The sequence below is a fragment of the Lolium perenne genome, unplaced genomic scaffold, assembly GCF_019359855.2.
Source record: "Lolium perenne isolate Kyuss_39 unplaced genomic scaffold, Kyuss_2.0 unplaced45, whole genome shotgun sequence".
NCBI lineage: Eukaryota > Viridiplantae > Streptophyta > Magnoliopsida > Poales > Poaceae > Lolium > Lolium perenne.
Genome location: NW_027249003.1, coordinates 270,134 through 283,028, shown reverse-complemented (window position 1 = coordinate 283,028; position 12,895 = coordinate 270,134). Strand labels below are relative to the sequence as shown.

At 45.6% G+C, this 12,895-nt stretch overlaps 2 long non-coding RNA genes across 3 annotated transcripts; both read left to right on the top strand.

Annotated features, from left to right (window-relative positions):
• Positions 1-5,320: 5,320 nt before the first annotated feature.
• LOC127322760 (uncharacterized) lies at positions 5,321-12,458 on the top strand. 2 transcript variants are annotated; one of them, XR_011750150.1, is made up of 5 exons: positions 5,321-5,919; positions 6,010-6,081; positions 6,178-6,311; positions 6,803-6,887; positions 10,939-12,458. It is a non-coding gene; the product is annotated as an uncharacterized lncRNA (long non-coding RNA). The 2 variants fall into 2 exon arrangements; XR_011750149.1 differs by lacking the exon at positions 10,939-12,458 and adding an exon at positions 8,192-8,342 and having other exon boundaries at positions 5,335-5,919.
• Positions 9,442-10,288, top strand: LOC139834382 (uncharacterized). Its single transcript, XR_011750151.1, has 2 exons — positions 9,442-10,054; positions 10,145-10,288. It is a non-coding gene; the product is annotated as an uncharacterized lncRNA (long non-coding RNA).
• Positions 12,459-12,895: the final 437 nt, after the last annotated feature.

The window sequence follows — 12,895 nt, the reverse complement described above, 5'->3', positions numbered from 1 at the left end:
CAAACCCCGCTGTAGGTGCACCATCCTTCGATAATACTTGAGTTACACTTTCTGCGCCTAGCTGAAAGGCGTTAAAGAAAAGCGCTTATGGGAGACAACCCATGTTTTTACTCCAGTATTTTTGTTTTATATTTGTGTCTTGGAAGTTGTTTACTACTGTAGCAACCTCTCCTTATCTTAGTTTTATGTTTTGTTGTGCCAAGTAAAGTCTTTGATAATAAAGTAAGTACTAGATTTGGATTACTGCGCAGTTACAGATTTCTTTGCTGTCACGAATCTGGGTCTATCTCCCTGTAGGTAGCTCAGAAAATTAAGCCAATTTACGAGCATGATCCTCAGATATGTACGCAACTTTCATTCAATTTGAGCATTTTCGTTTGAGCAAGTCTGGTGGCCTAATAAAATCCATCTTTACGGACTGTTCTGTTTTGACAGATTCTGACTTTTATTTCGCATTGCCTCTTTTGCTATGTTGGATGAATTTCTTTGATCCATTAATGTCCAGTAGCTTTATGCAATGTCCAGAAGTGTTAAGAATGATTGTGTCACCTCTGAACATGTGAATTTTTATTATGCACTAACCCTCTAATGAGTTGTTTCGAGTTTGGTGTGGAGGAAGTTTTCAAGGATCAAGAGAGGAGTATGATGCAATATGATCAAGGAGAGTGAAAGCTCTAAGCTTGGGGATGCCCCGGTGGTTCACCCCTGCATATTCTAAGAAGACTCAAGCGTCTAAGCTTGGGGATGCCCAAGGCATCCCCTTCTTCATCGACAACATTATCAGGTTCCTCCCCTGAAACTATATTTTTATTCCGTCACATCTTATGTACTTTGCTTGGAGCGTCAGTTTGTTTTTGTTTTTTGTTTTGTTTGAATAAAATGGATCCTTGCATTCACTTTATGGGAGAGAGACACGCTCCGCTGTAGCATATGGACAAATATGTCCTTAGGCTCTACTCATAGTATTCATGGCGAAGTTTCTTCTTCGTTAAATTGTTATATGGTTGGAATTGGAAAATGCTACATGTAGTAATTCTAAAATGTCTTGGATAATTTGATACTTGGCAATTGTTGTGCTCATGTTTAAGCTCTTGCATCATATACTTTGCACCCATTAATGAAGAAATACTTAGAGCTTGCTAATTTGGTTTGCATATTTGGTTTCTCTAGAGTCTAGATAACATCTAGTATTGAGTTTTGAACAACAAGGAAGACGGTATGGAGTCTTATAATGTTTACCATATGTCTTTTATGTGAGTTTTGCTGTACCGTTCATCCTTGTGTTTGTTTCAAATAACCTTGCTAGCTTAAACCTTGTATCGAGAGGGAATACTTCTCATGCATCCAAAATACTTGAGCCAACCACTATGCCATTTGTGTCCACCATACCTACCTACTACATGGTATTTATCCGCCATTCCAAAGTAAATTGCTTGAGTGCTACCTTTAAAATTCCATCATTCACCTTTGCAATATATAGCTCATGGGACAAATAGCTTAAAAACTATTGTGGTATTGAATATGTACTTATGCACTTTATCTCTTATTAAGTTGCTTGTTGTGCGATAACCATGTTTCTGGGGACGCCATCAACTATTCTTTGTTGGATATCATGTGAGTTGCTATGCATGTCCGTCTTGTCTGAAGCAAGAGAGATCTACCACCTTCATGGTTGGAGCATGCATATTGTTAGAGAAGAACTTTGGGCCGCTAACTAAAGCCATGATTCATGGTGGAAGTTTCAGTTTTGGACATATATCCTCAATCTCATATGAGAATAATAATTGTTGCCACATGCTTATGCATTAAAGAGGAGTCCATTATCTGTTGTCCATGTTGTCCCGGTATGGATGTCTAAGTTGAGAATAATCAAAAGCGAGAAATCCAAAATGCGAGCTTTCTCCTTAGACCTTTGTACAGGCGGCATGGAGGTACCCCATTGTGACACTTGGTCAAAACATGTGCATTGCAAAGATCCGGTAGTCCAAGTTAATTAGGACAAGGTGCGGGCACTATTAGTATACTATGCATGAGACTTGCAACTTGTAAGATATAATGTACATAACTCATATGCTTTATTACTACCGTTGACAAAATTGTTTCATGTTTTCAAAATAAAAGCTCTAGCACAAATATAGCAATCGATGCTTTCCTCTTTGAAGGACCATTCTCTTTACTTTTATGTTGAGTCAGTTCACCTATCTCTCTCCACCTCAAGAAGCAAACACTTGTGTGAACTGTGCATTGATTCCTACATACTTGCATATTGTACTTGTTATATTACTCTATGTTGACAATTATCCATGAGATATACATGTTACAAGTTGAAAGCAACCGCTGAAACTTAATCTTCCTTTTTGTTGCTTCAATGCCTTTACTTTGATTTATTGCTTTATGAGTTAACTTTTATGCAAGACTTATTAATACTTGTCTTGAAGTACTATTCATGAAAAGTATTTGCTATATGATTCACCTGTTTACTCATGTCATTAACATTGTTTTGATCACTGCATCCACTACATATGTTTACAAATAGTATGATCAAGGTTATGATGGCATATCACTTCAGAAATTATCTTTGTTATCGTTTTACCTGCTCGGGACGAGCAGAACTAAGCTTGGGGATGCTTGATACGTCTCCGACGTATCGATAATTTCTTATGTTCTATGCCATATTATTGATGATACCTACATGTTTTATGCACACTTTATGTCATATTCGTGCATTTTCTGGAACTAACCTATTAACAAGATGCCGAAGTGCCAGTTCCTGTTTTCTGCTGTTTTTGGTTTCAGAAATCCTAGTAACGAAATATTCTCGGAATTGGACGAAACGAAGACCCAGGGGCCTATTTTTCCACGAAGCTTCCAGAAGACCGAAGAACATACGAAGTGGGGCCACGAGGTGGCCAGACCACATGGCGGCGCGGCCAAGGGGGGGCCCGCGCCGCCCTGTGGTGTGGGCCCCTCGTCAGGCCCCCGACTCTGCCCTTCCGCCTACTTAAAGCCTCCGTCGCGAAACCCCTGAGGCGAAAAACCACGATACGGAAAACCTTACTAAGACACCGCCGCCGCCGATCCCATCTCGGGGGATTCTGGAGATCTCCTCCGGCACCCTGCCGGAGAGGGGATTCATCTCCCGGAGGACTCTACACCGCCATGGTCGCCTCCGGAGTGATGAGTGAGTAGTTCACCCCTGGACTATGGGTCCATAGCAGTAGCTAGATGGTTGTCTTCTCCTCATTGTGCTTCATTGTTGGATCTTGTGAGCTGCCTAACATGATCAAGATCATCTATCTGTAATACTCTATGTTGTGTTTGTCGGGATCCGATGGATAGATAATACCATGTCATGTTAATTATCAAGTTATTACATATGTGTTGTTTATGATCTTGCATGCTCTCCGTTACTAGTAGAGGCTCTGGCCAAGTTTTTACTTTTAACTCCAAGAGGGAGTATTTATGCTCGATAGTGGGTTCATGCCTGCATTGACACCTGGGACAGTGACAGAAAGTTCTAAGGTTGTGTTGTGCTGTTGCCACTAGGGATAAAACATTGGCGCTATGTCCGAGGAAGTAGTTGTTGATTACATTACGCACCATACTTAATGCAATTGTCTGTTGTTAGCAACTTAATACTGGAGGGGGTTCGGACGATAACCTGAAGGTGGACTTTTTAGGCATAGATGCAGTTGGATGGCGGTCTATGTACTTTGTCGTAATGCCCAATTAAATCTCACTATACTTATCATGTCATGTATGTGCATTGTCATGCCCTCTCTATTTGTCAATTGCCCGACTGTAATTTGTTCACCCAACATGCTTTTATCTTATGGGAGAGACACCTCTAGTGAACTGTGGACCCCGGTCCATTCTTTTAATACTGAAATACAAATCTGCTGCAATACTTGTTTTACTGTTTTCTCTGCAAACAATCATCTTCCACACAATACGGTTAATCCTTTGTTACAGCAAGCCGGTGAGATTGACAACCTCACTGTTTCGTTGGGGCAAAGTACTTTGGTTGTGTTGTGCAGGTTCCACGTTGGCGCCGGAATCTCTGGTGTTGCGCCGCACTACATCCCGCCGCCAGCAACCTTCAACGTGCTTCTTGACTCCTACTGGTTCGATTAAACCTTGGTTTCTTACTGAGGGAAACTTGCCGTTGTGCGCATCACACCTTCCTCTTGGGGTTCCCAACGGACGTGTCAACTACACGCATCAATAACCCATGCAAAACCGAACAGGAAAAACAAAAAAAACTTGTGTTTTTTGCATACTTGTTTGTTACTTTGGGTTAGTCGTTTTGGGGGTCGAGAGTTTCAACACGTGTGAGGGGATGTGTGCGTACACTAAAATTTATATAGATCGTGAGAAAGTGAAGTAATTTCATCTTAGATCCCAAAGAGATTTTCAATGCTTTCTAAACGGCCTCAATCGGAGCTTGTTCTTATTCATGTTGTTACTCTTAACTACTTCCCTCTTCTAGATGATGCCTATAATCAATTTCGTCACCGTATCTTCTCTAATGTGACACCAACACCCTATCGTAGACATCCGTATCTGGGGCGTCTAGGACCTGATAGCATCGGGATGAAATAACCCATGCAAAACCGAACAGTAAAAACAAAAAAAAAACTTGTGTTTTTTGCATACTTGTTTGTTACTTTGGGTTAGTCGTTTTGGGGGTCGGGAGTTTCAACACGTGTGAGGGGATGTGTGCGTACACTAAAATTTATATAGATCGTGAGAAAGTGAAGTAATTTCATCTTAGATCCCAAAGAGATTTTCAATGCTTTCTAAACGGCCTCAATCGGAGCTTGTTCTTATTCATGTTGTTACTCTTAACTACTTCCCTCTTCTAGATGATACCTATAATCAATTTCGTCACCGTATCTTCTCTAATGTGACACCAACACCCTATCGTAGACATCCGTATCTGGGGCGTCTAGGACATTGTAACGGCCCCGGGTAGTACCCCTATTAGATTTGTTTGTTCTTTTTCTTTTGTGCATCATCATGGCATCATGCATCATATCATCCATGTTTTGCCCAAAATAAAATTATTTTTATAAACCCTTCTTATTTTGTTTTCCCCTCCCATATGGTTTTATTAAAACATGTCTTATCTTTTATTTTAATAAAACCCCTCTCCTCCCTGGGCTCTCTTCCTCTCTTCCTAGCCTGCCCCATCTCCCTAGCCCATTCTCTCTTCCTACCCGGAGCAGCCCACCTTCGGCCCACCCCTTCCTCTCTTCTGGCCCGTACCTCTTCAGCGTGGAGGGACTCATCCTCGCTCTGTCGTCTTCCTCCCTCACGAAGAAAGCGTGAGCTCCTTTTTCCTCTGCCTTGGACCACACCGCACCACCACCGATCCCCACCTGCTTCCTCCCCTCCTTTTAATCCCCATCGAGCCCCCAAGAAACCCTAGCGCCCTCCCCTCTCTCCCTCTAGCCCGCCGCCATCAACTCCCCCTTCGCCCTATCTTCCTTTTCTCTTCTCTGTAAGCTCACGAAGAAACAACACCCCCACCATATCGCCATGGCGCCGCAGCTACAGTCCACCCCGCGTCTATCCGTGAGTACCAGAAGATGCGCCTTGTCTTCCTCTTCATCCTCCCCAAAGGAATCGACCGGGGGCTCGCTACTTCACCGGCAAATTCGCCGTTTCTTCTTCAACTCCGGCGACTGTATTCTTCAATTCCGGCCGCCCTCGACCTCCTCCGGCCAAACTGAGCACACCTCTGGCTTCCCCAAGCCAGGGCGCATCCTCGACGCCCTTGTTTTCGTCCCGTCTCCGTCATCCCCGAGCACGCCTGCAAGTATCCGCCATGGTTTCTTCTGTCCCCGAGCTCCTCCGTGGTCGGCTCTAATAGGGCGCGATTCTGGTCTTCTTCAACATCTACACATCAGCGCAGTGGTTCGCCCTTGGATCCCTAGCGCAGCAGGCCCGAGTTCAAATCCCCGCGTCTGTGATTTAATTCATCCTTTTTCCTGTGTTTTGTTTCAGATCTCGTGGGCAGAGATGCTTCATCAGGCATGGAGCCTTTTCCAAACCAACATCATCAGCCTAGCCCAGCTGGTTCGTTCCTTATACTGAACCGTGAGATCCTGAGTTCCAATCTCAAGGCGGGCAATTTAAGCCCACCTTTCTCTTCCTTTTCTTTTTTTCGACCAGATCTTCCGCAGATGGGCCTCGGCCCAGATCTATCCGGCGTAGCTCCTTGCCCGAGCGGTCCGTAGCTTCCCGTCGCCGCGTGCACGCCAGAAGTGGGCCGGCCCGCGCGCGCGAACCTTCCTCCCGCCGGCCAGGTAGCAGGCCTCTTCCAGATCCAGCCCGCCCCTCTCTGTCTATTTTTTAATCTTTTTACAAACTTTGCATAAATCATATCTCTCAAACTATAACTCTAAATAAAAAGTGTTATATATGAAAATTGATCAGAAAAATGTGCTGAACATGGATATGACATCCATAGATCAGTTTGCATCTCGCATCATGTCGCGCGTTGATAGTCGTGCATGTTCACCTAACATATATGCGGAGTATTTCGGATACCGACTATGGTTTTCCCCGCTCCGTTTAATATTGAAGTAGCTCACCCCTGCCATGTTTGCTAAGCTAATACACCCTTAAATTTGTCGGTAGAAATGCAACTCCAACCTAACTTGTTTGTCCGGGGTTTCGACTCCGCTTAAATTGGATAAGTGCATTGCACCATCTATGCCATGTCATGCATATCATCATGAACATGCTGGATCTTCTTTATCCGTAGTTGTAAGACTTGCATGCGTTGTGTGTCCAGCATTTGCTTCTTCCCGGATAGGATCGCGAAGTGGTGTTGTGAGATACGACAAGTTCTCCGGATGTCCCTCGGCAAGCTTTAACAGGCAAGCATTTTCCCCTATACTTCTGCCCCTGCAGAAGTCGCTCACCTATTTTATTTTGCCTTCTCCCTCATGCTATCCTTAAGTTGCGTTCTTGTCACGTGTCCTTTCCACTTGTTACCTCAAGCAGCCCATATTGCCACCACCACCTCCTACGGCTATTGTTTGGTTATCGAGTCTGCCCTTGCGAGTCGTAGTGCATGCTAGTGCTGTTATATCTTGTTACCGTTGTTGATATCTTATTGGGTTATATGTTGGGAAGAATCATGGTTACTTTAGTTGTTGATGTTTGTTTAGTGGAGGCATCGGTGGGTCAGCTGCTCGTTTTGTGATGGCTCACTTGTGTTTCCTAAATATTTTAGGACCCCGAGTTCTTGTTATCTGTTCCGAGACTGAGCGCTCTAACCACACGTGGGTATGCTTACCGGGTCTCCCCTCGACCACTGCCGGAATCTACAGCTTTGTCCAGTGGCCACAACTAGTTTGAATGTTTGTTTTGTTTCTCCCGAGCGTGCAAGCATGTTTCTTTGTGGTCAGATGATATGATGTTACTTTTGGGGAAGCCGTGAGTGCCTTGTAACCCCGTTGTCTCTTGCACGCTCGTAGGATGCGGTACGTATTGTTAAGAGGTCATCCTCTAGTGGGCTCTGATCCTCTTAGCCGTAGACGCAAACAGCTAAGTCCGCTTCGGAGCACGGCCGGACTTCGACACGGGTTAACTTAGTTAGGTGGCTTCCTGGACATTGTTGTAGTGAAGGAGAGTGCGTGTCGTGATATCCACCTGTCGTAAGTGGGTTGAGCGTGCGTGTGGGCACATTTGGGCACCCCTGCAGGGTTACAATCTTATCGATAAGCCGTGTCCGCGGTTATGGACGACTTGGAGCTGTATGACTCGACCATAGACAACTTACACTTGTTGCTTCAATCATAATAACTGGTGTAGTAAGTTAGCACAACTTCAATAATAAATGGTTAAAACTTGACAACCGTGTGAGTGCCTTTGTTAGTACTTCTTGGCGAAGGGGGAACACATTGGCTGTGTTTTGTTTGCATAGTATAGAACTGTTAGTTACGCTCTCTCACCTTCTCTGATTAGACGACTGTTGTAGAGTGTCTCTATAGGTTTTTAGTGCTTGCGCTGCCGCTTAACTCCACCATATTGCCTATGACGTCCCTCTTGCGTAATCTAAGTCCCCTGCGTGCCTCAAGTACAAAGGACGACTGGTTGACGAATGCTTATACGTCTTGAAGTCTTGTTAAGTACGAACCCGTACTTATTGCTGCTTCTACGGGATATAACCGGGCAGGTATGAAGATCGGTACGATGAAGACGACGTTAGCAAGGTTACCCTTCCGGCTTGGCCTGGGCAGGGTTATGGACGCCACTGGTTATCTTCAGGACTCTTAGTCCAATTTGTATCTTGTCCGTACTCGGACGTATTCGCTTTTCTAGTATGATTTGGATCTTTATATTGTATATTTGTATCTTGACAGTCGGAGTCGTTGTTGTAATATATGTATCTTGTGGGCTCTATTGTAAACCTGTTGTAATGTTACTACTCGTGATAATTCCTCTGGCATCACGTGTGCTTTGTCGCGCACGTCGTGTCGGAGGGCGTGTCGGAATCGATATCATGCGGATTTCGGCGGTTTCGCTGGGATCCTCAGTGTACCGGTTCCGGGGCGTCACAAGTTGGTATCAGAGCCTCAGGTTGACGGTACCCCACTAGTCCAGCCTTTAGGTAACCTTGCCAATGGACGTTGTTGTGTCTAGTGTCAAAACTATTTTCTGAAAACATCGTTGGATAGATCTGATTAGCTCTGAATTTTCTCCTTACCTAAATCCTTTCTCCTCTTACCTTCGCGAGTTTTGAGTCTTCTCTCTTATCTGAGTTTCTTTGAGTCTTAGGTCTCTACGCGGGTTGGACGATCTTTGCCCCTCACCTATTAGGTTCGTTCTTCGGAGGATCCCGACAGAAGCGCACCATCGATAGCGGAACACGACTTCTTGTTAGTGGTGTCGCCCGATCAGCATGGAGTAAGAATTCTTGTTAGTGGTGTCGAGAAGATCAACACTTTGCCAGAAGAAGGTTCCACCTCGAGGTCGGCTATTTGTCAACATGGTACAAGAAGAATCGATAGTTTAACCAACTCCCCCTTGGCTTGACGTGGAACCTCGGGGCGAGGTTCCTTGTTAGTGGTGTCGATTGTAACGGCCCCGGGTAGTACCCCTATTAGATTTGTTTGTTCTTTTTCTTTTGTGCATCATCATGGCATCATGCATCATATCATCCATGTTTTGCCCAAAATAAAATTATTTTTATAAACCCTTCTTATTTTGTTTTCCCCTCCCATATGGTTTTATTAAAACATGTCTTATCTTTTATTTTAATAAAACCCCTCTCCTCCCTGGGCTCTCTTCCTCTCTTCCTAGCCTGCCCCATCTCCCTAGCCCATTCTCTCTTCCTACCCGGAGCAGCCCACCTTCGGCCCACCCCTTCCTCTCTTCTGGCCCGTACCTCTTCAGCGTGGAGGGACTCATCCTCGCTCTGTCGTCTTCCTCCCTCACGAAGAAAGCGTGAGCTCCTTTTTCCTCTGCCTTGGACCACACCGCACCACCACCGATCCCCACCTGCTTCCTCCCCTCCTTTTAATCCCCATCGAGCCCCCAAGAAACCCTAGCGCCCTCCCCTCTCTCCCTCTAGCCCGCCGCCATCAACTCCCCCTTCGCCCTATCTTCCTTTTCTCTTCTCTGTAAGCTCACGAAGAAACAACACCCCCACCATATCGCCATGGCGCCGCAGCTACAGTCCACCCCGCATCTATCCGTGAGTACCAGAAGATGCGCCTTGTCTTCCTCTTCATCCTCCCCAAAGGAATCGACCGGGGGCTCGCTACTTCACCGGCAAATTCGCCGTTTCTTCTTCAACTCCGGCGACTGTATTCTTCAATTCCGGCCACCCTCGACCTCCTCCGGCCAAACTGAGCACACCTCTGGCTTCCCCAAGCCAGGGCGCATCCTCGACGCCCTTGTTTTCGTCCCGTCTCCGTCATCCCCGAGCACGCCTGCAAGTATCCGCCATGGTTTCTTCTGTCCCCGAGCTCCTCCGTGGTCGGCTCTAATAGGGCGCGATTCTGGTCTTCTTCAACATCTACACATCAGCGCAGTGGTTCGCCCTTGGATCCCTAGCGCAGCAGGCCCGAGTTCAAATCCCCGCGTCTGTGATTTAATTCATCCTTTTTCCTGTGTTTTGTTTCAGATCTCGTGGGCAGAGATGCTTCATCAGGCGTGGAGCCTTTTCCAAACCAACATCATCAGCCTAACCCAGCTGGTTCGTTCCTTATACTGAACCGTGAGATCCTGAGTTCCAATCTCAAGGCCGGCAATTTAAGCCCACCTTTCTCTTCCTTTTCTTTTTTTCGACCAGATCTTCCGCAGATGGGCCTCGGCTGCATCTATCCGGCGTAGCTCCTTGCCCGAGCGGTCCGTAGCTTCCCGTCGCCGCGTGCACGCCAGAAGTGGGCCGGCCCGCGCGCGCGAACCTTCCTCCCGCCGGCCAGGTAGCAGGCCTCTTCAAAGATCCAGCCCGCCCCTCTCTGTCTATTTTTTAATCTTTTTACAAACTTTGCATAAATCATATCTCTCAAACTATAACTCTAAATAAAAAGTGTTATATATGAAAATTGATCAGAAAAATGTGCTGAACATGAATATGACATCCATAGATCAGTTTGCATCTCGCATCATGTCGCGCGTTGATAGTCGTGCATGTTCACCTAACATATATGCGGAGTATTTCGGATACCGACTATGGTTTTCCCCGTTCCGTTTAATATTGAAGTAGCTCACCCCTGCCATGTTTGCTAAGCTAATACACCCTTAAATTTGTCGGTAGAAAATGCAACTCCAACCTAACTTGTTTGTCCGGGGTTTCGACTCCGCTTAAATTGGATAAGTGCATTGCACCATCTATGCCATGTCATGCATATCATCATGAATATGCTGGATCTTCTTTATCCGTAGTTGTAAGACTTGCATGCGTTGTGTGTCCAGCATTTGCTTCTTCCCGGATAGGATCGCGAAGTGGTGTTGTGAGATACGACAAGTTCTCCGGATGTCCCTCGGCAAGCTTTAACAGGCAAGCATTTTCCCCTATACTTCTGCCCCTGCAGAAGTCGCTCACCTATTTTATTTTGCCTTCTCCCTCATGCTATCCTTAAGTTGCGTTCTTGTCACGTGTCCTTTCCACTTGTTACCTCAAGCAGCCCATATTGCCACCACCACCTCCTACGGCTATTGTTTGGTTATCGAGTCTGCCCTTGCGAGTCGTAGTGCATGCTAGTGCTGTTATATCTTGTTACCGTTGTTGATATCTTATTGGGTTATATGTTGGGAAGAATCATGGTTACTTTAGTTGTTGATGTTTGTTTAGTGGAGGCATCGGTGGGTCAGCTGCTCGTTTTGTGACGGCTCACTTGTGTTTCCTAAATATTTTAGGACCCCGAGTTCTTGTTATCTGTTCTGAGACTGAGCGCTCTAACCACACGTGGGTATGCTTACCGGGTCTCCCCTCGACCACTGCCGGAATCTACAGCTTTGTCCAGTGGCCACAACTAGTTTGAATGTTTGTTTTGTTTCTCCCGAGCGTGCAAGCATGTTTCTTTGTGGTCAGATGATATGATGTTACTTTTGGGGAAGCCGTGAGTGCCTTGTAACCCCGTTGTCTCTTGCACGCTCGTAGGATGCGGTACGTATTGTTAAGAGGTCATCCTCTAGTGGGCTCTGATCCTCTTAGCCGTAGACGCAAACAGCTAAGTCCGCTTCGGAGCACGGCCGGACTTCGACACGGGTTAACTTAGTTAGGTGGCTTCCTGGACATTGTTGTAGTGAAGGAGAGTGCGTGTCGTGATATCCACCTGTCGTAAGTGGGTTGAGCGTGTGTGTGGGCACATTTGGGCACCCCTGCAGGGTTACAATCTTATCGATAAGCCGTGTCCGCGGTTATGGACGACTTGGAGCTGTATGACTCGACCATAGACAACTTACACTTGTTGCTTCAATCATAATAACTGGTGTAGTAAGTTAGCACAACTTCAATAATAAATGGTTAAAACTTGACAACCATGTGAGTGCCTTTGTTAGTACTTCTTGGCGAAGGGGGAACACATTGGCTGTGTTTTGTTTGCATAGTATAGAACTGTTAGTTACGCTCTCTCACCTTCTCTGATTAGACGACTGTTGTAGAGTGTCTCTATAGGTTTTTAGTGCTTGCGCTGCCGCTTAACTCCACCATATTGCCTATGACGTCCCTCTTGCGTCCTCTAAGTCCCCTGCGTGCCTCAAGTACAAAGGACGACTGGTTGACGAATGCTTATACGTCTTGAAGTCTTGTTAAGTACGAACCCGTACTTATTGCTGCTTCTACGGGATATAACCGGGCAGGTATGAAGATCGGTACGATGAAGACGACGTTAGCAAGGTTACCCTTCCGGCTTGGCCTGGGCAGGGTTATGGATGCCACTGGTTATCTTCAGGACTCTTAGTCCAATTTGTATCTTGTCCGTACTCGGACGTATTCGCTTTTCTAGTATGATTTGGATCTTTATATTGTATATTTGTATCTTGACAGTCGGAGTCGTTGTTGTAATATATGTATCTTGTGGGCTCTATTATAAACCTGTTGTAATGTTACTACTCGTGATAATTCCTCTGGCATCACGTGTGCTTTGTCGCGCACGTCATGTCGGAGGGCGTGTCGGAATCGATATCATGCGGATTTCGGTAGTTTCACTGGGATCCTCAGTGTACCGGTTCCGGGGCGTCACAGACATGGATAGCATCGGGATGAAATAGCCCATGCAAAACCGAACAGTAAAAACAAAAAAAAAACTTGTGTTTTTTGCATACTTGTTTGTTACTTTGGGTTAGTTGTTTTGGGGGTCGAGAGTTTCAACACGTGTGAGGGGATGTGTGCGTACATTAAAATTTATATAGATCGTGAGAAAGTGAA